Genomic DNA, 25774 nt, shown 5'->3' with positions numbered 1-25774 from the left:
GAAAATGCCATATGGACTATATCAAAGTACCATATTTTACCATCTGATATGGTAATACTATGGTGCCTTGCCTCTCTGCGTATGCACTGTGTATAGCCTACTTCAAAAAATACTATGGTGTGGTACACATCAAGAAAATGCATGGTAGTATTATCATGGTACATGTCCTAAACAACATATTACCACTGTTTTAAAAAAAAAAAAAATTTTTTTTATAAGTGCCAGACCAGAGCATTAAAAGTAATCATTGATTTGGAAGAGATGCTCTTTTCACTAATCTACACTAGATTAAAAGCTTTTAAGATCGAGCTCTCTCTTCCATAAGGTCTTCGCTTGTTCTGTGGTTTAAAGCTCTCAGCTCGGGGAAGGGGAGGAGACACACACACAGTCACACACACATCAGCTCCGTCCCTCCGTACGCGAGTAACCGGGCTGGAGGAGGAGAGCGCGATCGGACCTCCAGGTGTGTGTGTGTGTGAGCGAGAGAGAGAGTGCAGTCACACCTGGATGCATCATGTGATCAGATACCTGGGCGTGTAGCGAGCGTTCAGTGTTTTATTCAGTAACGGGGATCACGGAACCGAAGATCTGTGTCTCTCCGCGCGTGAGTGACATGTGAACTTTCCGTGCACCGGGAATCTATTCCTCTCAATCTGAAGGGAATCCGTGGTCTGGACGCTGCAACTACTGAACTACCAATATAGGTGAGTCTGTATTTGTGTGTCTGACGCGTTGCACATTCCAAAAGACTGTATGGTTGTGTTTGGTTTCAGACGGGACGCACATCCCGGGCTGACGGAGACGCATGTTGCATGTGAGATGATGATGTACGGATTGTGTAGTGAATAGCCTTTTCAATATTCATTCCTTGAAACTAGAATGCATTTTTCTGTCCTTACTACTTTTCATTTAAATATTAATAGGTAATGTTGTTTTTTCACTATTCAATAAACTGGAGTAGTATGCAGTGTGCGAACTAGTGTATGACTTTCCAGTGAGTCTATCTTTTTTTCTGTCTGTAATTTTCGGGGCGCTCTCGAGATAACCTATCGGTTGAGTTTAGTGTCGCCCATAACGATAACCCTCTAACTATGTTGAAGACATTTTGTTTGTTTGTATATCTTTATTAATATGATTAGTAGGCTAATGACTGGGTCGGTTGGTCGATATAATGATAACAGAAAGTGCTCGTTTGTCTGAGGCTACTGTTGCTATAGTCGTGACATCGCGAGCGTCTATTTAGCTGTCTGTCTGACTAACTTACTCTTGTGGTTACTTAAACGGTTGAAAATGTTGTTAAAATAGCCTATATTATACTTATATTTAAAATGAAAACATTCTTTAAAGACCCTCAACCCTTTGTTTTGACTTATTTTGATGGGTTCATACAACCCAAATCCCCATAATTCGCACCTTGTTCGTATTTATATTCACTAAATAGGCCTAGTACTTATTGACTATCAGTTAGTCTCTTTGCTACTAGTCAATATCCCAGTTACTGTGTTTCATTGTTGCTGGTAGTTTTTGCCATTGTTACTAAGCACTGTTTCAATCTTACTAGTCTAAGCTGACTGGTTTTAGCTGGTCTCTCAGGCTGGTTTTAGAGGGGTTTTGGAAACTAGTATTTTTAGCTGACCAGGCTGGTCTTAGCTGGTCAAGCTGAGAAACCAGCTAAAACCAACTGAACACCAGCTTGGCCAGGCTGGAAGACAAGCCAACCAGCCTAGGCTACTTTTTTATAATTTTTTTAAAGCAGGGAATAGCTTTAAAATCTGTTCTTTCTCAATGGTTGACCAGTATGTCAGATTCTTAAATGACTGTTTAGTGTCCTGAATCTTGTTATTTATTGACCATGGCAATGAATTGGCTACCGTTTGGAGAGATTTGGCAAGAATAAGTGTGTTCCTCTCCTTGTATATCACTCCCAAAACAACCCAGTAGTGCATCCTATGGCTTTCCTCCCCAAAAATATTTTTTGTGAAATTGAATCAAATATCTTGCCAAATGGCAATTTAAGCAATTTTATGTCTCATTTGCTATTTAATTATTTACGCTATGAACCCATATGGGTCGACTGCTAGTTATGACCTTGATTTGTCTGAGGCTAATGGATGAATTCATTTTTAATGGGTTGGATCTGGTTAATAAATAGTTCCTTAGTCTTTGCACTGCTCTTCACATTTCACAGTGTTGTGATTTAAAACCACTAGTTAGTTACGTATCAGGTTTCTGTGGTAAAAGGTTAAATTGTGCATGTTTAACAGCTGTGCTTTTCCCACATTGTTCATTCACTTTGCATGTGTGCTCGAGTACAGTGCGAGTACAACAGGTCCGGAGACAAGCTCTTTTTGTGTCTTTAACTGTGTAAATCCCGCTGTTTGTCTTGGCACACTGGCTCCTTTCAGCCGGAGCTCTGAAGTTGTGTGTCTCTCACATTGCACCGCCTTGTTGTGCCTCTAAATTGCGTCTTTATTGGGCTCTCCTGTATTTCTATGCCGAGCTCTACAGTGAAAGGGAGGAGACATCTCTGGGGGATTATCCTCATTAAATGGCTTTAAACAAACGAGCCAGATTAGCCGGGATCGTTCTCCATGTGGGGGCAACAGAGCCAAGGGTGGGTGTGGTGTGGTGAAACGAACAACCCCGGCAGCAAGAGGCAGCGTCCTCATAAATACACACCATCTGCGTTCACGCACACACACCACGTAGTCGGCGTGAAATCGGGTCCTGCTCCTGCCTACAGCGCTCGGGCTTATCTGCCGTCCTGCGAGCGTTTAGAATAGAGCGACTGTCCCTTATCTGAGCCGCGAAACGCATGATGAATGTCCTCTCTGCACGGAGCTGAATGATTTCATTCACCTTCCGAATGTCCCTGTGTTTTACACTCAGAAATCATCTATTACCCACAATCACCTGCAGGGCTGTCAGGGAAAGCACTTGGCTGGAGCACTTGGGTTTATCAAAAGCTAAATAAAGTAGTAGCATTTGTCTGGTGTTTGCCTGGAGGATAGTGATGTTTAATGTTGTACATTCACCCTTTCTCTGTAGCAGCACCCATGACTTCCTTTATTCGAACTAAGGGACCTGTTTTTCCATAAACAACGACTTATTCAGACTTATACCTTGCCAAAGAAGAAATGACACAGAAGCACTTCCTTTTTTTCCCTCCCCTGTGGTTTGGCCCATTACAGGCTTTTAAGCATGTTCTCACGTTGCCAGTTTATGTCTGAGCGTCTTTGGCCATTTTTGTTGCCTTTTAACATGTCTGACTCTGCTCTGCACTTAAAGGAAGGCATGTTGATATTGGAGATTCTTGGAAACGTCGGATGCTTTTTCTTGGACCAGTGTGTTGAGTCTGGCTGCTCTAAAATGGCTTTCTCACACTGATATTCTGAAATAGTTTGGCAAGTGTTTCTTAACACAGTCCCGATGATTCAGTCCAGAGAGCGACGTTGAAGTCTCCACTTTAGATTCTTCTCATAGTTTTCAATTTAACAGTTCATGCTCTACTAATTAGGTAAAGTAGATGTGATGGAATTAATTGCCTCTCTTCCAGGTTCCAGGCTGTGTTTTGTCCTGTCCGACTGTGGCAAGTGACAGGCACATTGTTGAATGCTCAGTTTAGGTTTGTTCGACTTCATACAGCGCTGCGCAGACCGATCGCCGGCTGACTTGAAGCAGTGCATGCTGGTTAGAAATTGTGTCCGACTTGAGACAGCGCATACGCCCCGTGACTGTGACGTATGCCGAGAGCAGCTGGCTCACACCTTTAGGTCCACTAATGTTCACAAATCTGTTTTATAACAGTAAAATCTCTTTTCATGTAGTCGCGATGTTATATTGTGTAAAAAACGTATTTAGTTTAAAAAAAAAAAGTATTGTATTTAGGTAGCCCCGCCCACATCGAAATGTAATTGGACCACTCCCACTCTACATTTAAATGTGAATACCTATATTTTATATATACACCAATTTATTTATATATATATATATATATATATATATATATGCATACATACATACATACATACATACAGTACATGTGTGTGTGTATATATATATATATATAATTGCGCATGATTATTATCTACAATTTTATGTTTAGATAAACTTTGCCATCTTCTAACGCTCACTTAAATTTAATGTTTAAATTTAATAACACTGTTAATAGAGTAAATCTCAAAATGAATATCCATTTTTCATATCGTACTATATAATGTTGTGATGCTTAAATTCACTTATGGCAATTAAAACAATTGATTTGTTGTTAAATCATAGAACACTCAGTTATAGTGTTTTGTTTTGAATGTATTTTGGCAAAATAGTATCAAATTTTAATGAAAATCTGTGTATTTTTAATTTAATGTAATTTTTTTCCAGCCAATATTTCTATAGCAAATTTCTTAAGGAAAATTGATGTTGTAATGCCTGAATTCACATAGCTTTTTAAACATTTATTTATTGATTGATTGGCATCAGCCATTATTTCTAAAGCAGATTTCAAATAGTTTTATTTTGTGTGTATAAAACTAGTATCTATATGTTTTTTATTTTTAACAAAGTAGAATGGATTTATAAGATGAAAATATGATATTCTGATTGGCTTATAGGCCATAAATGTATAATACATTTGTTCGTTTTGTCTTTACACTCTGGTCGGCTCATTGTCATTAGGCATGTGTGTCGGTCTTATCTATGGTTTAATCTGGTTATGGCATCTTGGCGATGTGCGAAGTCAAGAGAGTAGTTTTAAGGCCCCTGAGCCCCCTAAGGGCCGAGTTACATCAGATTACAACAGCATCATGGGAAATGACGGGCATAAGGTGAGATTGCATTCATTCTCACGCTTGCTAATCAACAGCTGGCCCCAGATCTGTGCCGCCCGGGGATCTTCATCTTCAGCTTCGCTTGAGTGTCATATATAAACCGCAGTACACTGACCAAACCAAGAAAGTTGTGCCTTTTCCCCCCTTTCACTTCCTCCATCTTTTTCCCTCTGTTTTAATACCATCTGCTGATGGGCACAAAACCATTTCCTCAGCTTCGTTCTGGTCACGCAGATGGATTCTGAGTTTTAAAAAAAAAGTCAGTGTTCTAGGGAAAATAAGACTGGAATGTGTGGGAAGGACTTTTGCACATGCACACAAAACCTTCGCCCGCAGGAGAACAAGATCTCCAGCTTTTGCTTCAAAGAGTCTCGTTACAAGCATAACACGCTATCAGCGCAGGCCGAGACTATGGCGTAACATTACAGCCGCCTCAAGCCCACAGAAACGCTCTACTGTACGGATAGAGAGTTGGACTGAGCCCAGGCGGGAGCTCCCTTTGGAGCAAATGGGGCAAGCGGGGATTAAACCCAGATCGAGAATAAAAGGAGAGCCTCCATTGACAGCCTTAATTAGTCTAAGACTTGCCTCATTCTGGGAAACTGCCAGGTCCTTGACTATTACAGTGGAAAATCCAGACAGCTTCCACTTGAAAGTTTTCAGGCACGAGCTGTTTCTTTCTGTGCTGGAAACATGGGTTGAGTGGCGTAATTCAAGAATACAAAACATAAATTCGCTTTTTTTTGTAACCTATTATCAGCATCCACAGAAGTGTGCAGAAAGCCCTGCAGATTTACAGACTCTGACGCCCGTCGTCCACAAAGATCTAGATGTTTTTTCGCCCCATGGGTGTTCATGTATTAAATATTGTTGGCTAATTTGATAATGCTTTCAGCTGCCAATAAGAGTGCAGTGCTCAGCTTTGTTTAATACATTTTACCATGTTTAAATTCATTGTACAGATGCACATATCAGCAACACATTGGTTAGAATGTTTTTTTTTTTTTATAAAAAATTTATTTTCAATACATTTTAATTATTTAATTTGTTGTTGTTGTTGTTTTTAATACACGTTTAACCTCATTGTCATATCGGTTATTGATTATTACGCTTTTTTCATCAAATTTATTTTTAATACATTTTAATTATTCATTTTTTGCATTTATTTTTAAATTTATTAATAATTTTACTTTTTAAAATATATAAAAAAATCTTTTTATTGCACATTTTTAACTTAATGTATTTTTTTACATTATTAATTATTATAATTTATTTTAATTATTAATATAACTTTATCAGGTATCAGACAATATTTCTATTGCAGATTTCAAAAGTAACATTTATTATGATGCCTAAATTCACAAGAAGCGTATAACTTATTATTTATTTATTTGTTTGTTTGTATCTGTTGATATATAGAAATTTCAGTAGGAATATTTATTTTGTGATTCCTATATCCACATATAGCATACAAAATATTTATTTATTTAAGTTGTAAGATTTATAATATGGGGCATGTGTCAATTATAACATGAATATAATAACCAGCCAAAATTTTCATATCGGTACACTCCTAATCCATAATTTGCCTCAAAATGAAAACAACACCAAAATGTGTCTACTGACTGTGTCTGGGCCTGCCTATTATGAGACAAACTCACACTTCTCTGACTTTTTGATGATATATTAAAGGGATAGTTCACCCAAAACTGAAAATTCTGTCAGTAATTACTCACCCTCATGTTGTTCCAACCCCGTAAGACTTTCGTTCATCTTCAGAACACAAATGAAGATATTTTTGATGAAATCTGAGAGCTGTCTCACTCTTTCAAAGGCTGCTAGGTAATCGATATCTGCCAGCCCAGAAAAGTTAGTAAAGAAATCGTTAAAATAGTCCAAGTGACTACAGTGGCTCAATCTTAAAGGACAAGTTTGGTATTTTACACTTAAAGCCCTGTTTTCAGATCATTTCTGATGAAATAGAACGGTTAAGATTGAAATTTGGACACATGCTGCTGGCCCGAGAATTTTCGGTTTCTGTGGTAGCACAGAATTTCATTAGAAACGATCTGAAAACAGGGCTTTAAGTGTAAAATACTGAACTTGTCCTTTAAGTTTATCAAGCGACGAGAATACTTTTTGTAAAAAAGAAAAGAAAAAAAAAAAGACTTTATTCAACTATTCATTTTCTTCTGTGTGGGCCTCTGAGTGAGTTCACATAGTGTAACAGCGCAGCGCTTCTGGGTTGTACGTCAGAACGGAGGCTCACTATTGGCCAGCATCACACACATGACCAGCGTCGGCCAATAGTGAGCCTCCGTTCTGACGTACAACCCAGAAGCGCTGCGCTGTTACACTATGTGAACTCACTCAGAGGCCCACACACACAAGAAAATCAATAGTTGAATAAAGTTGTTTTTTTTTGTTTTGTTTTTACACACAAAAATTATTCTCGTCGCTTGATAGCTTGTTGAGCCTGTAGTCACTTGGACTATTTTAACGATGTCTTTACTAACTTTTCTGGGCTGGCAGATATCGATTACCTAGCAGCCTATGGAGGAGTGAGACAGCTCTCAGATTTCATCAAAAATATCTTCATTTGTGTTCTGAAGATGAACGAAAGTCTTACGGGGTTGGAACAACATGAGGGCGATTAATTACGGACAGAATTTACATCTTTGGGTGAACTATCCCTTTAAGGCTGCCAAAATGTTTCCAGCACAGTTGAACTAACTGCGGGTTGGGGTATTATTTCAGAAGCTCAGGTGAACCGATGCATGCTTTATTTATCTTTGCACGCAGAGAGATTTTACGGTTGAACCCGCCTCAGTCAAACGGATAAGTGCAAAATGATAGATCCCCCCTGACACGCGTGTGACATCGCCGTTCCCTTCACCTTTGTTGCAGTTTTTTTTTCCCGCCATTCCAGCGAGGAGTTCGCTTGGGCACTGAAGGGTGTAATTCATTTCTACAGATCTGAGGAATGTCTTGTTCAAACAGAGCAGTTGCGTCACATGGAGATTGGTTTTAATTACTGACACTACAGTTCTCATAATGTGGGCTTCCATGTGGCAGCGGTGTGGGTAATGTTTGTGGGGTTTCTTTGCACGTTGAGGAGGGGTAAGTCTCTAGGCTGTTAATTAAGCAATAGACGAGTCCCGGCGGAGCCAAAACGCATGAGTGAAGGGTCAGACATTTGCCAAACAGCTGGAAACCAAGGTCACACCAACCTGAGCGAAAAGACGGAAAGAAGGGGGTGGGGTGGGGGGGCAAGCTGGCAAGAAGACTGTGAGGAGTTGAGGCAGTTGCCAAAGGAGGAGGTGGTTGCAATATTTTATTTTCGACATTAATCCGAGGCTTTACGGTGGCTTTCCTTGGACTCAAGTGTGAAAGACACTCAAAGAAAAGCAGAACTGGTTCACACAGTATTTTCAGCATGTCTTAAAAGCGTGGTGAGGTATCATGGGAAACGCTGTTGTTTTTCCTTCCCTGCTGAAAAGACCAGCTCAGACCAGCAGGAATGTCCCTAAATGCCCTTTTTAAATATATGTTATGTATATTATTATGAACTGCATAGGCCCACTGCTAAATTATTAACAAGACATAGGCTGAATAAGAAAATTGCATTTTTGTAAATGCATAAGCAACAGCAGAAGTGTGAGTTACCAACTCACCTCAAGCTCTGGCCGAATATTGAATTATTAAAAAAATATTCGAAATGTTGTAACTGTATTACAAGTGTGTGTGTGTGCGGTGTACTGTCTGTCTATCTGTCGGTCTATCTGTCGGTCTATCTATCTATCTATCTATCTGTCTGTCTGTCTGTCTGTCTGTCTGTCTGTCTGTCTGTCTGTCTGTCCATCTATAAAAGGATCAATTAAAAATATAGATAAATGATCACACACATACTCACAGACACATAATTTTAATACATTTTAATATTTTTTTATTTATATATATTATAATTTATAGATAAATTATAAAAGTGTGGGGGCGCTATGGCGTGTGGTGAAGAGTAGACGTGTCCTCCACTAGCTCCGAGGGAAATTGACTTTTATATATATATATTTTTGTACCTTTCTTTAATTTATCTCTTTGTGATTGCTTTTACGGTAGTTAGAAGATAATCTACATTACTTATTTCAACTTGGGCATTGCAAGATGTACAATACTCGACAGAAACAGGACACCCAAAAAGGAGGCCGCAAAACACCGCCTCCTCCTGACTCTGAAACACCGGACCAAGAGAGCAGTGCTGCTAGCACTTTGGACGCTAGGATACAAGCTATGATGAACGCACTAAAGAATGATATTTTCTCTAAAATGGATACTGTTGCTGTTGGACTGCATTCTGAGATCTCGTCTGTTAGAGGGGAATTGAAAGCCTCTATTGAACCACTTCAGCGGTTAGTGGACTCTCATGAAACGGCAGTGCGGGATCTTGAGCAGGCCGCTAACGACCATAGCTCCCGTATAAGCGAACTTGAGGCTACTGTTAGCAAGTTATCCGCTCAGGTGAATCGTCTGGATGATAAGTGCGAGGACTTGGAAAGTAGATCTCGAAGAAATAATATTCGGGTGATTGGTGTACCGGAGGGAGTGGAAGGACCGCGTCCTACGGATTTTATTGCAGTCTTGCTACAGGATCTACTAGGACTGGAAGAAAAACCACTACTTGATCGTGCTCACCGCTCTCTGCGGAACGAACCAGCGGCTGGGACCCAACCTCGAGCTTTTATCGTGCGGGTGCATTTTTTCCATGCTCGTAACGAGATTCTACGGCGAGCAGGCGAGTCTTCCCCACTCCTTTACAAGGACAAACGGATCTCTGTGTTCCCAGACTTTACATCCTCTGTCGCTAAGAAACGTTCTGCCTTTTCTGCGGTAAAACGCAGTTTGCGTTCCTTTCCGGAGGTAAAGTATGGGCTTCTATACCCCGCCACACTTAAGATCACTATGCCGGATGGCACTTCGCGGCGTTTTGAGGATCCCTCTTTGGCCAGTGACTTTGTTAAAAAGAACTGCAAGTAGTGTGATCATCTTGTTTTGATGCCAAGATCAGTCTAATGTCTGCAAGTAGATAACGTCACGTTAATTGTTTGTTTGGTCTTCTATAAGTTACCCCGCCACATTTAAGATCACTATGCTGGATGGCACTTCGCGGCGGTTCGAAGACCCCTCTTTGGCCAGTGACCTTGTTAAAAAAACCATTATTTTGTCGGATGACACTTCGCGGCGGCCTGAAGACCCCTCTTTGGCCAGTGACTTTGTTAAAAGAACCATTATTTTGTCGGATGACACTTCGCGGCGGTTTGAAGACCCCTCTTTGTCCAGTGACTTTATTAAAAATAACTGTAAGTAGTATGGACATTCACGGTGCCAATGCCTACAGGTAGATTGTCTTTTCTTTTTGTATATTGGCCCTGGGTTATCTACAGTTGTTCGTGTCACTTGTTTTTATATATATTTTTTATTTTTATTATTATTATAATTTTTTTGTATTTTTTTTTTTGTATTTTTTTTTTTTTTTGTATCAGTTGTTAATGCTTTAACAGTAAAAGCAATGTTGTTCTGGTCTCATTAGATGTTTTGGGCAATTCGTCTGGCTTAAGTTGGATTTTGTGACCTTTACAAACCCTGTAGGTACATTGGTTCAGTTTTCTTTTATTCATCTTTCTTAGTCAATTTCTCTCAGGTAGCACTATTCTTTTTAGCTTAGAGCTATTACGGAGCGTTTTGTGCCTTTAGTTAGGTTTGGGTTTGTGTGCATCTCATTTGGGGAGATGCTAACAATGGGGTGGTGTGGGGGGGTGGGTGGGCTTGTGTTTTATTTTTGTTGTTGTTGTCACGTGTTTTCTAGGTTTTATTGTATTGGTTTTTATTTTGTTTTACCAATTTATGCTGCTGTGGTGACGGTTTATTTGTCATTTTCATTGACATTCCTTTTCTGTCCTATTTTTGGTGGATGGCCCAATCAAGTTTAAACCTAAGTACTGATGGAGGTGATCTCAAGTTAGTGTCCTGGAACTGTAAAGGCCTGAACTCCCCTGTGAAACGTACGAAGGTATTAACTCATCTCAAAAACTTAGGAGCACAGATTGTTTACCTTCAAGAGACGCACTTAAAATCTACTCAATCTCAAATTAAAAGTAAGTGGGTTGGTCAATCTTATTTCTCATCATTTTATAGTAAGTCCAGGGGCGTCGCAATTTTATTTCATAAATCAATCCCTTTTGTCTGTTCTAAAGTGCTCTCTGATCCTAATGGTAGATATTTGATAGTTACAGGCAGCTTATATGGCACCCAACTAATTTTAGTTAATGTATATGCCCCAAACTGGGATGACGCTGAGTTCTTCAGGAAACTTTTTTCCGCTCTTCCGGATATGTCCTCCCACTTACTCATCTTAGGTGGGGACTTTAATTGTTGGTTGAACCCAAATCTTGACCGTTCCTCTAATAAATCTGTAACACTTTCAAAATCGGCTAAAGTTATAAAAGACTTTATGGAGAACTTTTCAATTTCAGATCCTTGGCGTTTCTTTAATCCTACAAGTAAAGCTTTTTCTTTTTTCTCTCCTGTGCATCGTACATTTACTCGGATTGATTATTTCTTATTGGATAATAGATTTCTTCCATGTCTCTCTTCTACCTCTTGCTCATATGAACCAATGGTTATCTCAGATCATTCTCCTGTCGTACTCAATATTAGGTTTAAAGGCTTGGTTCGCTCACGTTACCCTTGGCGTCTTAACACGTGTTTATTGTCAGATGAAAAATTTACTGATATGATTTCCAGACAAATTGATTTGTTTTTGAGTACTAATAAGACCTCTGATGTTTCTGCGTCTGTCTTATGGGAGACATTGAAAGCTTACATTAGAGGTCAAATTATTTCTTATGTGAATTATGATAGAAAGCTGAAGAGGAAGAGATTGATCACTCTAACTAATCGTATTGCCCAATTGGATGCCGCGTATGTCACTTCTCCAACTCCTGAGTTGTATAAAGAACGCCTCACAGCTCAGTCAGAATTTAACACATTGGCCGCGGACCGTGCTGTTGAGCTGTTACTTAAGACTAGCAGTGCATACTTTGAACAAGGGGATAAAGCTGGTAGAATGTTGGCACATCAGTTGAGGCAGACTATCTCCTCTCACCAAATTCCAGAAATTGTCACATCTTCGGGCACTACGATAGACCCAGAAGAAATAAACGAAGAATTTAGGGCTTATTATGCCTCATTATATACATCAGAGACAAATGTGGGAAACTGTGATTTTGATGGCTTCTTCTCCAATTTGGAAATCCCTCAGGTTAATTTGGACATGGCAGATCAGTTAGAAATCCCAATAACTGCTCTAGAACTTTCCTGTGCTCTCAAAGCGATGCAGTCTGGCAAATGTCCAGGACCAGACGGCTTTCCTGTAGAGTTTTACAGATGCTTTCAAAATAAACTAGCCCCGGTTTTGATTGATATGTTTAATGAATCTTTTCTGGCTGCTAAACTTCCCCCTACACTTAATCAGGCTTCTATTTCTCTTATTTTGAAAAAGGACAAGGACCCTCTTATTTGCTCTTCGTATAGACCAATCAGTTTATTAAATGTTGACTTCAAAATTTTATCTAAAATGCTTGCTCTTCGTTTGGAAACTGTTCTTCCAGATATTATCTCTCCGGATCAAACTGGGTTTGTTAAAAATAGGCACTCCTTTTTTAATTTGAGAAGGCTCTTTAATACTATTTATAATCTTTCGTCAACACCCTTACCTCAAGCAATTATAGCATTAGACGCGGAGAAGGCCTTTGACCGTGTGGAATGGGCATACTTATTTTATACTTTGGAGAAATTCGGCTTTAAGGAAAATTTCATTTCTTGGGTGAAGCTTTTATACTCGTCCCCTTTGGCTTCAGTTAGAACAAATAATAATCAGTCTTCTTATTTTCCTCTTTATCGTTCAACGCGGCAAGGGTGTCCTTTAAGTCCTCTTTTATTCGCTGTGGCAATTGAGCCTCTTTCCATTGCGCTTCGTGGTGACCCGCATATTAAAGGTATTGTGAGTTGTGGGCAGGAACAGAGAGTGTCTCTATATGCTGATGATCTTCTTTTATTTATTACTGACTTCTCTGTGTCAGTTCCGGCGGCACTCTCTGTTCTTTGCTCATTTGGATCCATTTCTGGATACAAGTTAAATTTAAGTAAGAGTGAGCTTCTACCTCTTAATAAAGCAGCACATGAATATCCACTTCACACCCTGTCGTTTAAAGTTGCTCAACACAAGTTAAAATATCTTGGGATTCAGGTTACTGCTAAGTTCAAGGATCTTTATTGCGCTAATTTCACTACTCTTCTGTCTCAGGTACAAAGCAGTTTTAACCGTTGGTCAGTGTTGAACTTATCCCTAGCTGCTCGGATTAATAGTATTAAGATGAATGTTCTTCCCAGGTTTTTATATTTGTTTCAATGTATTCCGATTTTCCTTCCACAAATTTTCTTTCGTAAATTAGACGCCATTATTTCGGATTTTGTTTGGAATGGGAAGCCACCAAGATTGCGCAAACAGTATTTACAGAGCCCGAAGAAGCTAGGAGGTATGGCCTTACCCAACTTTAAGTTTTACTATTGGGCGGCTCATCTTAGAATAATTCAGTTTTGGCTGCATTCTGGTCCACAGTTATTGTCATCAGTTTGGTTGGGAATGGAACAATCTTCCTGTAAGCCTGTTTCACTCTCAGCTTTGGCTCATTCGCCTGTTAAATCACCTATAAAAAGTTACACAAAAAATGTCATTATTAAGACAACTGTGAAGATTTGGAATCAGTTTAGACGTTCCTTTGGTCTTCAAACATATTCTATTTTGGCGCCAATAACAGCTAATTACTCCTTTCCTCCATCGTTAATTGATCGTGCATTTGAAGTTTGGTCCAATAAGGGTATTAAAACATTTAAGGATCTCTATATTGATAACACTTTCGCCTCATTTGAACAGTTGTCCCAAAAATTCTCCCTCTCAAAACAACACTTTTTTAGATACTTGCAGATCCGTAATTTTGTTTTTCATAGGTTCCCCCAGTTTCCTTCTATACCCTCTGACACACCCCTTGATATTTTTTTAAAACCAGCTCCTGCTTTGAAGGGTATGATCTCATTCATTTATGCCCAGATTCACTCACTCAGATTGGTTTCTTTGTCGTCAATTAAAGCGCTATGGGAGGAAGATCTGGGGATTGCGTTCACTGACGATATGTGGGGGAATGTTCTCGACAAAGTGCACCGCTCTTCAATTTGTGCCAGACATGGACTCATCCAATGTAAAATTGTACACCGTACTCATCTGACTAAGACCAGGCTCTTTAAGATGTTTAGTAATATTGACCCGACTTGTGACCGATGTCACCAGGCAGCAGCAACACATATACATATGTTTTGGTCTTGCCCAGTCCTAACAACTTATTGGCAAAATATTTTTGATTCCTTGAGTGAGGTCACAGGGAAGAGATTAGGGCCTGATGCGGTCACTGCACTTTTCGGGGTAACTCCGGTTACAATATCATTGTCTGCGGAACTCAAGATGTTCATAGCCTTTGTTAGTTTGTTAGCGAGGCGCTTGATACTTTTGAAGTGGAAGTCTCCTACACCTCCATCGTACTTTCATTGGATTAGGGATGTCCTTTACTTCGCCAAACTAGAAAAAATTAGACATTTGTTAAGGGGCTCCCAGGCTAAATTCTCAAAGACGTGGGATCCCTTTTTTGAATATGTGGGGAAGTTGACCTTCCCAGATAATCCTGAATAAATTTAGTGTCCCGCGTCTTTGCTGCAAACGATTGGGCAGTAGTCCTCGGATCGTTACTCACAGCTAATAATTAATGTGTTTTTTTTATTTTTTCATTTTTTATTTTTTTTTATTTTATTTTATTTTTATTTTATTTATTTTTTTATTTTTTTTTTATTTATTTTTTTTTTTTTTTTTTATTATTATTATTATTATTATTATTATTATTATTATCATATATATATATATATATTTTTTTTTAGGATGTTATGTTTCTGTATTCTATATGTGTAGAGGGATTTTGTTTGTTCTTGTTTCATGTTTAAAATTGAATAAAGAGATTTGGGAAAAAAAAAAAAAAAAAAAAAAATTATAAAAGTGTCTGTCTTTCTATCTGTTTGTCTGCCTGTATTTAAAAAAAAATATTTATAGATGGATAATTTATAAAATATATGTGTGTCTGTGAGTGTGTGTGTGTGTGTGTGTGTGTGTATATGTATGTATGTATGTATGTATGTATGTATATATATATATATATATATATATATATATATATATATTCATCTTATATATTTCAAGATGAATATTTATGTCGTAATGCTTCACGTTGCATTCATGACTTTTACATCAACAGCAGATAATAAGGTTAGTTGCTTGTTTTGCATTTAGAGTTTGCAACATAGAGCTGCGATCCATCTGTAATTGAAACCATAGTTCTGTAATGAGATCTCTAATCTCTCTGTTTTATGAGGTCATGACCTCTATATCTGATACCACTCATATCAGTCATGCGTTGGGTGTGGAGATGTGTCTATAATATAGAGCATGCCGGGACCCAGACATGTGTTTGGAGGTGACCCTGCCGGGCCCGTGGAGGTGGAGGGGAAGACTTGTGCTGCTCTGGGACTCTCTGCGGAAACATTCCAGAGCTGATCCAGAGCCAGGAATTCCAGCTATGTGCATGAAACCAGACCGGCAGAGAGAGGTGGCCGCTCGGAGATGACAAGGCCTTTGATTTTGGTGTTTGTTGTTTTGCTTCCTGACCTCTGTGACTGCCTGTCTGAATGGTTCTTTTCCTTCCTGCCTGTTCTTTTTTTCTCATTTTTTTAGCACACACACACACTCAAAATATTTAGTTCTGAATGTAAGATTTGTGTATTTGAATTGCACATAAAAAGTCAATCCATTTGGATTATACAGTTTTAAAGGAACTTTAAAACTTTTTTGGGACTTTAGCTTATTCACCGTATTCCTCAGAGTTAGATGAGTTCATACATACCCTTCTCATGTCCATGCGAAACTCTGTATGACGCACCCACCGCTAGCCTAGCTTAGCACAAAGACTGGAGGTAAACGGCTCCAGCTAGCAAACTGCTCCCAATAAGTGACAAAATAACGCCAACATTTTCCCATTTACATGTTGTGATTTGTATAGTCACAGCGTGTACAAATAACAAGGTCACATGAGACACAGCCATCTTCTAACCGTATACATACTGGGAACTATATTCCCAGAAGGCGAAGCACTGCTACTTTGGCGGAGTGATTTGCTCGCAGCACCTGAGAAGCCCCAGGAGCAGAGAGTTCGCTCAGAGTTGGAGTAAATCACTCCGCCCAAGTAGCAGTGCTTCACCTTCTGAGAATATAGTTCCCAGTATGTATACGCAAATGTTGGCGTTATTTTGTCACTTATTGGGAGCAGTATGCTAGCTGGAGCCGTTTACCTCCAGTCTTTGTGCTAAGCTAGGCTAGCGGTGGGTACGTCAGACAGAGTTGCGGCACGCACGGAGAAGAAACTCTGGGGGATACGGTGAATAAGCTAAAGTCCCAAAAAGTCGGCGCGTTCCTTTAACATAAAAAACATTATTTAACTCTCTGCCATTGGTCAGCCAATTAGATAGCCCCACCTCCAACTCGCACCATTGGTCGAACCAATGTTGCTGTTTTGATCTGGTCTGGATGCTCAAACCAATAAACTTTTTGTCTTGCTAAAAGTAATCTTGGCATATTAAACTGGGACAGAAGAAAGCATTTTAACATCCAAATAAATTACACACTTCAGCTTTAAATGAAAGAGAAGCATGTTAATGAGTCAAGAATAGCTCCTTCTGGCCTTTTGTGCTTTATTCATATTCTTTGCGTAATTTTCTTGTTCCTCACATCCCCATGGTTTCGCTTCCCTTCTCTTTTTCAGTCTTTTGTCATGCTCTCTGTTTGTATTTTTCTCTCCATCCCTTATCCGGCTGCCGCGGTGCCTCGGGCTCAGGATCCGTCCTCGGATCCGTGGCTGGCTGATGGTGTCGTTACAGCTGTGTGTCTTCAGTGTTTCTCCAGCCGTACGGGTGTGTGTAGCCTGATCCGATCGGACACGCACCCCACTCCATCTGACTCATCTGGGTCGAGACTCCACCACATTGACCCGCAGCTCTTTATATAAACACACATTTCTCATGTCTTTCCTGTTTACACCTGTTTACCGAAAAGTGCTGTAGCAGTAGTGATGGTATCACATGATTTACCATGGTACTGATTCATGTACCATAGTCTTTACTTGGTACTTTAATTAATGGTACTTTAAATAAAAAAAGTTAGCATGGTTTTTTGGACATGATACCATGGTATTGCCATGTTTTTGGATATGTACCACAGTACTACCATAGTAAAGTACTACCATTGAAAAAGTACCATTATATTCTTAGAAAGACCATGGTACATGTCCAAAAAAAACCAACAACATTGTAGTACCTTTAGGTAAATGACAATTATACATTAATTTCTAATACCATTGTATAATTTAAAGTACCACAGTATTACCATCTGAGACTGCTACAGGATGGGACAACATTACCTTGGTATAATATATCAATATGTCCAAAAACACATGGTTTTAACATGGTACATGTCCAAAAAAACCATGGTACTTTTTGGTAAACACCATTGTGTGTGAATTTCAGAACCATGTATATTTCAGAGTACCACAGTATTACCATCTGATACCACGACAGTTCTTTTCTGTGGGACAACATTACCTTGGTATATGTCCAAAACCTGGTTTTACCATGGTATATATTAAAAAAAAACACACAAAAAAACATGATGTTGTGGTATTAGCAAGGCACCAAGCTCCAAAAAACATGGCAAAACTATGGTACTAAGTACAAAAGTGTATTGATTGATACATGCTTAGTATGTCAAAATGCTACAGTGTTACCTTGTTTTATGTCCAAAATACGGTGGTAGAACCATGTTAACTTTGGTACATGAATTCAATGCACCATAGTATTACCATCTTATACCCTCACAGTCTACCATGGTTTTACCATGGTAGCCTACATGTCCCAAAAAACATAAGATTATAGTACTTCTAGAAATGGAAAGAGTGTATTGAATAAGACATGCTGAGTAAATCAATATGAAATGCTTTTACTATTTGTACATGCCCAAAAAACATGCCAATACCACGGGACTGTTTTGTAAGTGTAAGGGTATGTTGAATACTCACCTCACTTTGATGTTATGAGATTTATTCTTTGCTTTTGTGTATTTCACATTCTAGGTCTTTGCTAATGCTATAGAATCCTTTGCCTTTAGGCAGTATCCCAGAATTCAAATTTAGCGTTTAGCAAAGCTTCAGTCTCTGTGGAGTAGTTTCCTGACTTTAAACTCAAGCAAATGCCTGCCTTTAAGCAAATGACATCACAGTCTGTGCCGCAGACCTCATAAACATGTCTAAACACATGCTAACAACAGCTCACAGAAGCTCAAAACACGCCACCCTGCTTTTGAGACACCAAAAGGTTTTACACGCAAACCCAAGGAATAAACCCACTTCTCAAACTTGCGCACAAACAGTTCCTACTTTGAAGTTAAGGTTTTAGCATGTGTTTGGGGTTAGCATCATTTTAATCTGTTGCTGTCCAGACCTTTAATTATCATGATAAGCATTAGAAGGGCTGTGGTGGGTTTGGGGAGAATTACAACTGAGCTCTTGGCTAACGCAATGGCTAAATGAGAAATAAGCGTTTTTGCTTTTCCAGATGCTCCCTCAGGATATGTGAACAGGCTCGTCTGCACAAGATTAGCTTGTCTGTCTGCTAATCGGCTAAATCAGACTTGTCATGTTAAGGCCTACCAGGATTTCGAACTAGGATTTTGAACTAGTTTATTTGTAGACTCTGATGCTGATCATATTGTGTTGAATATGTGCAATATCATATTGCATCTGTTGGGATATTTAGGGAACAGCTAACTTCCCTCCTTTGTTTCTCATTTTTTATAGACTGTTTTTGGGCAGATTGGTTATTCTTCCAATTGCCTAAAGTTGGTCCTTCCGCTGTGTTTAGTGACTGATGTTGATTATTTGCAGTAGATTCCTTAGCGAATCTGTGACCTTCCTATGAAAAGTAAAATCTGAAATTGTAAGCCAGAATCTTCACCGTAAGTTCTTCGGTTTTCCTGCGGAGATGCTTTTATTGGTCTGGGGGTGGATGATACTTCACCCTAATCCACAATATATTGTGTTTCACAGTTTCCTCCCAGACCTGCTCAGGGTTTCAGTGTGAGAAGTTTGAATCTGAGGTGATTATGGGTTTTTCAGAGTTGAGAAGTTCTTCACCGCTGTTCTTGGAAACAAGGTTATTTGACAAGGGGGGGAAAATCACCTTTTATGATTTGAAAATGTGTGTGAAGTGCTTCTGTAGATTTGAAATATACGTGTTATGAGTATTCATTGTACCCAGAGAAGTTCTAGTGGAGTTCTCAGTCATGTCAGGACAGGAATGTCATTCATGACATTATTAATGGCACACAGTAAGAGTTTAGAGCTATAAAATGAATATAAACAGCAGCTCAGATTATTTGGTAATTGATTTGATGAATTATTTGAGTTCAAATTGCTTCTTGGAAAAGTTCATTTGGATCATTTGGTATTGGATTGATGAGATTTCAGGTTATTTGGTATTGGATAGATGAGAATTATTTGAGTTCATATTGAGATCACTGATGTTTGCCTCTTGAAAAGTTGAAGGTCATTTGATATTCAATTTGAGAAGTATTTGTTCATTTTCTTATCTCTGACGTTTGCTTCTCGGAAAGGTTTGAGATCAATTGGTATTGGATTGATGAGAATTATTTGAGTTCATGTTGAGATCTCTGGTGTTTACTTCTTGGAAAAGTTTGAGATCAATTGCTATTGGATTGATGAGAATTATTTGAGTTCATATTGAGATCTGACATTTGCTCATATCTTTTTTCTCAGCATAAAGGTCTCCATTGGCTCTCTATTGAATCTCAGAGAAACGTTTGTGATATTGCAGAAATCTCATTTGCATTTTTTTTTCTTTCCCAAAGGCACTTTTAACAAACTTCACACCAATTTAATGGATCCGAACAGGGAAGCAGCTGGATTTGTGGCACAAATTCAAGCTCCAAATTGGGTCTGTGCTGGCCGATTTCCTCAATGACACCAGATCTCGTTAGAAATCTCCCTGTAAGCTCATTAAACAAAACGCTGGTGCTGTGTGACATGCAGTCATTGACTGAGAGAGTGACCAGAGCTTAGACTCGTTCAGGCATCACTATGTGAAGCCGCAGACAAACGGATGCTCTGTGAAGCACTTTTGATTTGTACAGCAAAGTCCCGTCTTTTTAGTTCGAGGGTCAAAACTCCTGCTGGGTTAAATGGCTTCTATAAGCGCATGCTTTAAGTGACTAACTAAAAATAACGCTGCGTCTCCAGATGTAATTGCGGTGGAGAGGCTAATGGTGTGGCTAGCCCCCCTGTCGAGCCCAGCAGCAAGACCTTTCTCTCGCTGATAAGTTTTAAGACCCGAGGATTCGATTTCGACCGATAAGAGCTCTGACTGAAAGCCTGAGCCAAACATCGGCCTGCTGTTTTCAATTCACAACAACTCCGATCGATTTTGTTTACCTGAGTATTAGCTCACACGTTCACAATCCCTACATTTCTTATAGCTTTTATAAATCCTGTGAAATCTTTCTTCTCTTCTTCCTGGTCCAGGGCTTTTTCTTCCCGAGCCCAAAGGGGAGGGGGGTGGGGTGGGGAGCGTGAAGCAGACGGATCCATGAATTCCTCATCGCTAAATCTGTTAGCTGATCAATAATTCAGTCTCGATCCAATCTCACCTCCGCTCCGCGGCCCTCGCATCAACAAGGCAGACGTCCTTGAGCCGGACACGTGCGCAAGCGCATTAGAGCGTGTTTTTGTGTCTGCCTCGCGTTCCCTGTAGGCTCGCTGGTTTATCAAAAGGAACGATCTCGTTACCAGGTACGGGACGTGTGGCGGCGCCAATCTAAGCGTTGTGATTAGTTGAGGGGGGTCCGGACCCCTGCTGACGGCGAGCGTCTCATCTCTTTCCAGCGCCGAGCGGGGAGTTGTTTCCTCCAGTGATGACTGCGCGGAGTCACGGTCGCAGGACAAGGGCACGGATGCCCCCGCTTCAGCACTCTCTTCTCATCTGCATCCACACGTGCCTAGTGGATTTATCAGAAGCCGGGCGTGTTTTTTATTTACTTCAAGTAATCCAGTTCAGCCTTCTGAATGTCCTCTGTGTCATTCAGTCTCGAAAAACAAGCACTGTTCTCCACCTGAACGGTACACTTTATCTTATCGTCTCTCTTAGAGGCCAATAAAGGAAGGCTTGAGGGTTAACTGTTGGATGGTCCGACCAATACTAACTCTTTCAGTAACTACACACACTCTTTGTGCAGGATCTGCCTGCTGACTCCATTAGAGACCTCATACTGACGATGCCCATCTCAGATTTTAGTTTACTCAAAAATGAGACGAATAAAGTTCTTGATATCTTTCTCCATTTTATTAGTCATGCTGCTATGAAAAGAATCACAAACTTTAATATTGAATAGACGCCAAGCTGTTTGTGTTACAGACATGAAAGAAACCTCAAAACAGGCTGCATTTTTTAAGACTTTGAATGCAATCTTTGAAATTATTATTATTTATTATTATTATCATTGTTATTATTGTTCAATGTTTTCTAAGGTAGCAAATAATTAAGAAAAACTATTTTTTCCTTATCTTTTATTAGCTGATTTTCTGTGAATTTTCTTTTCTTTTTTTCTTTTTTTCTTTTCTTAAATCTTAATTATTAAGATTTATTTATTATTGTTGTCACTTTTGGTAGCACATTCATATTGGTCGTCACGATTCAAACTTTAGCAATAGATGTTTCATCATTGATTATGTTTATCATGAGGCCAGTATATCTAAACACATTCAAAACAGGGTTTTCCCCAACAATGCCATAGAAGAACCATATTTGGTTCCCCAAAGAACCCTTCAGTGAACATTCTTAAAAGAACCATTTTTTTTTCTCAGTGTGAAGATGATTTTAATAACCTAAAGAACCTTTTTCCACTATAAAGAGCCTTTTGTGTAATGGAAAGATTCCATGAATGTTAAAGAACCATCAATAAAGAACCTTTAATTTTAAGAGTGTAAACTGATTTGAGTTTGATATGCAAAAAAAATTGTATTTTAGCGATCAGACTTTTGATTTGACCCTGAATTTAACAAAGTTTAGTTTTTAAAGATATTTATCTGACAAAAAAAAGTTTTAGACTCTAAATACTAAATCAAATGTTTTAAAATAAGTTGCATACTGTCAAGAGTATGTACTGCATTAGATGAAAAACATTATTTTCCACTGTTAATAATTATGTTTCTTTAAGTATACAAATGTGCAGTTTGAATACAGTTTAAACATACTACATTACATTACATTTACATTTGTTCATCGCCGTTCTAGAACATGACAATTCCTCTAATGTGGTCTCATGGGATAGTAAAGCAGGGTTGCCAGGTCAGCGTAACAAAACTTGGGTTATTTTTGATTGGCCATTGGGCTAAAGAAGCCCAATGACCATATCCCGATTATCAAAACTCAAATTAATGCATTCCCGTACAGTCACTGTTATGCTAAATGAAAACCACTTTATCGTAGTGATCACAAAACCTAACATCTAGCAGAGTTTTGTCACTGGTAGAATATAAAATATTTCAATGCAAGCATTTCAGTCAAATATACTTTATGCAGTATGTCAAACCTTTAACCCGTGGGGGAAAATCAACCCGCGACGACAGTTTAAAAGAAGCCCAGTTACGCAGGAAAACCTTGGACTTGGGAATCCTGTAGTAAAGTGTTCATCGGATACACATATTCATCCAGGTATTTTCCACCTAGTTTGTTCTACTAATGCCATTTGATGTGGTGCTTTTAGCATACTTCATAGCAGGGACATTGGTGGGTTTATAGCATGAGGTTTTGAGTGAATTCTTTGAGGTGGATCTTTGGTCGTTGTTTGAGAGCACAGTATTTCCTTTACTCGTCACGTCACCTCCGATAAGGACTCTTGGGAACAGAGACAATTTGTTACAAATTTAACAATTGCTTTTAAAGGACAAGCCATCGCCTCCAGTTGTCATGACCCATTTGGCACGATAATCAGCGCTTTAATTAACAAAGTCAGTTCGGAATATCAATTAGACAGTTTTTTTGTCAGCGAACGTGTCCTACTCCTTCCTGAAATAGCGATTTGTGTTGCGTTCCTGGCTGGTGATAGTTTGTAGCTGTGGGCCAATAAATCTGATTATTTCTTCTCATATTAATGCAGTGAACACGCCTCTGTCGTTTACAACAATATTGCCTCTCTAATGAGAGGTGAGGGTGAAAGTCTGCCTGAATCCTGAGTTGTTTTCGCTCATTGCATTTGCAGTGAATTTCTGCCGTGAGGAACGCAGGGATGTGAGCTAGCAGGAATGCCAAGCATCTCTATGAAAACACCTCAACCTAGTCTGGCATCTCTGTCTCTCCTGTCATCCTTAGTACATGTTAGATCTGTTTCACACTACACCGCTATGACACATGCACAGACAATGTTCCTCGGGAAAACATTTGTTTTTTGTCGCTTGTATGTTGGCGCACACAGACTCTGGACCTGGGAAAATTGGAACAGCTGTCATTCTAAAATTTCTGCAATTCCATGTTTCCCTATTAAATATTTTGGATAATAAAAAAATTTAAAAAGCCAAGTGCTTTTTCCTGCTGAAAGCTGAAACTTATTTTTCCAAGTTTAAATCCATTGCATGGAATTCCACAGATTTTCCTTCATTTTCTTCAATTAATTTAGGTGTAGTAAAATGTGCTAATTTGAACTGAGATTACTATATTTTTGTTTTTAGAAAGTATATGGTCAAATAAATTTTGTAAAAAAAAAATAATACATCATTGTAAAGCAAGTTTGTCAAAATTATATATAAAAAAAATAAAAATAAACTTTTTAAATGAGAAAAATAAATTGAATCCAAGTCATGCTTAAGGCTTTGTACATGATTTTTTTAATTACTTTTTATTATTCATTTTCATTATTCCGTCTTAATTCGAAAATTGTAATTAAGAAAACCTGATTTGTTTTATCTGATTTTTCTTATTTTAGTTCTTTTTTTTCTTAAATCAAATTTTTAATTCTGTTCAGACTTCTGTCACTTTTGGTAGCGCATTCATATTTGCAATCATAGTAAGCATGCAAACTTGTGTGATTTTTTATTTATTTATTTTTTTTAGCAATGGATGTTTTGTCATTGATTATGTTTATTATGCTTCATTGATTGGAAGTTTCTATCTTAAGAAACCATAAAGAGTAAATTGTGCATCTTAAGCACAAATCATGCAAAATTATTATTTATTTTTTTATCTGGTCGGGCTAATTTGGATTCATGTTAGAGTAAACAAACAATCAACATACTCTTTTAACTGGAAGGCGGGGCTTTCATTCCTACAGCCGCCATTTTGAGCATTATGATGTTGCAATTAAAAATGGAATTGGCTCTTGTTTGACAACAGGTTTCCGTCATGCCACCATCTTGTCTCACATTGAATGTGTGCTGTTCCTTATTTGCTCTTTTGCATAAAGGTGAAGAGCATAAAACTAAAAAACACAAGTTTCTTGCTTCTCCAGACAGCATCCTTTTCTTATCTGTCTTTGTGAAACTTGTGGTTTCTCGACTTCCTCATTTTCCAGTGTTTTATGTCTACATCGTACATCCATCACCTTTACTTCAAAAGAGCAAAATAATATTTTCATTTTTTGTGAATTCTCCTTTGAATCTGCTCCTTTAATTCTGCTCCGAACAGGCCCAACTCACCCTAAACAACCCAAACCGTGGGAGAGCGGAGAGGAAGTTCCTGTGTTTGCATTATAAATGTTATTACGGTAGAAAGCTGAGTCATTATTAGGCATCTGTGAATTGAATGTGTTCTGAAGGAGCATAATGATCAAATGCTGATTCATTCAGATAATTAAGTAGTTGGACGCTGAAGTTAATAATGGCCGGCTGTTAGATGCCGCTGCAGAAATTACAAACGGATGGTATAATGGCCTTTGTGCTAAAATGAAGATCTCAGGAGGGGAAAAATGCATTTAAATATAAAGTCATTTAAAACAGGTGAAAGGCCAAAGTATAAAAAGCAAAATTTAAAGGTGAAGTGTGTGATTTATTTATTTTTATATATTTATCCTTTTTTTCTTAAAAATGACGTAACAAATGACAAGTTTTAAACACTCAGACTGCATCCGAAATCAGACTTACCTACTATATAGTAGGTGAAAAACAGTCTGTGACAAAAGTAGTATGTCTGAATTCACAGTACTCGTAAAAGAGTCTGCAGAAAGCCTTACCGGATGATCTACTACTTCCGGCGAGATTCTGAACTGTGCGTATGATGGACGCTTTACTATCCCATGAGGCAATGGGAGAGGATTTATGAATGGAAGTGAAGCGACGCAACGGACTCTGGTAAGGTCACATGATGATGACAACATGGCGAATGTAGTCCATCCAGATTACATTCATACTATATAGAACATGCTTTTTTAGCAGTCGTTAAGAAATAACTTATTCAAAATAAGTATTTCGGATGCAGTCTTCCACTGTTTGATCAAACATGTTTCCTCGCTCAACCCACGTCTATGTTTAACATCCGTCACAGTCATTCTGCTTAAACAAACAGCTTCTTGAATTACATCTAACTGAAATCTTGCATCCACTATACAATGCTTAAAGGACAAGTTCGGTATTTTACACTTAAAGCCCTGTTTTCAGATCGTTTCTGATGAAATAGAACGGTTAAGATTG

At 38.7% G+C, this 25774-nt stretch overlaps 1 protein-coding gene across 2 annotated transcripts in view; it reads left to right on the top strand.

Moving 5' to 3' along the window:
* The first annotated feature begins 373 nt into the window (after positions 1-373).
* The window catches only part of plxnb2b (plexin b2b), a 172321-nt gene continuing 146920 nt past the window's right edge, over positions 374-25774 (top strand). For both annotated transcript variants that reach the window (XM_082159082.1, XM_082159081.1), the window contains exon 1: positions 374-704. The gene's annotated coding sequence lies outside the window, so the exon portion shown is untranslated. The remainder of the gene's footprint in view (positions 705-25774) is intronic.

Source organism: Leuciscus leuciscus (assembly GCF_965113295.1).
Source record: "Leuciscus leuciscus genome assembly, chromosome: 25".
Classification (NCBI taxonomy): Eukaryota; Metazoa; Chordata; class Actinopteri; order Cypriniformes; family Leuciscidae; genus Leuciscus; species Leuciscus leuciscus.
This window is presented reverse-complemented; position numbering and strand designations above follow the sequence as displayed.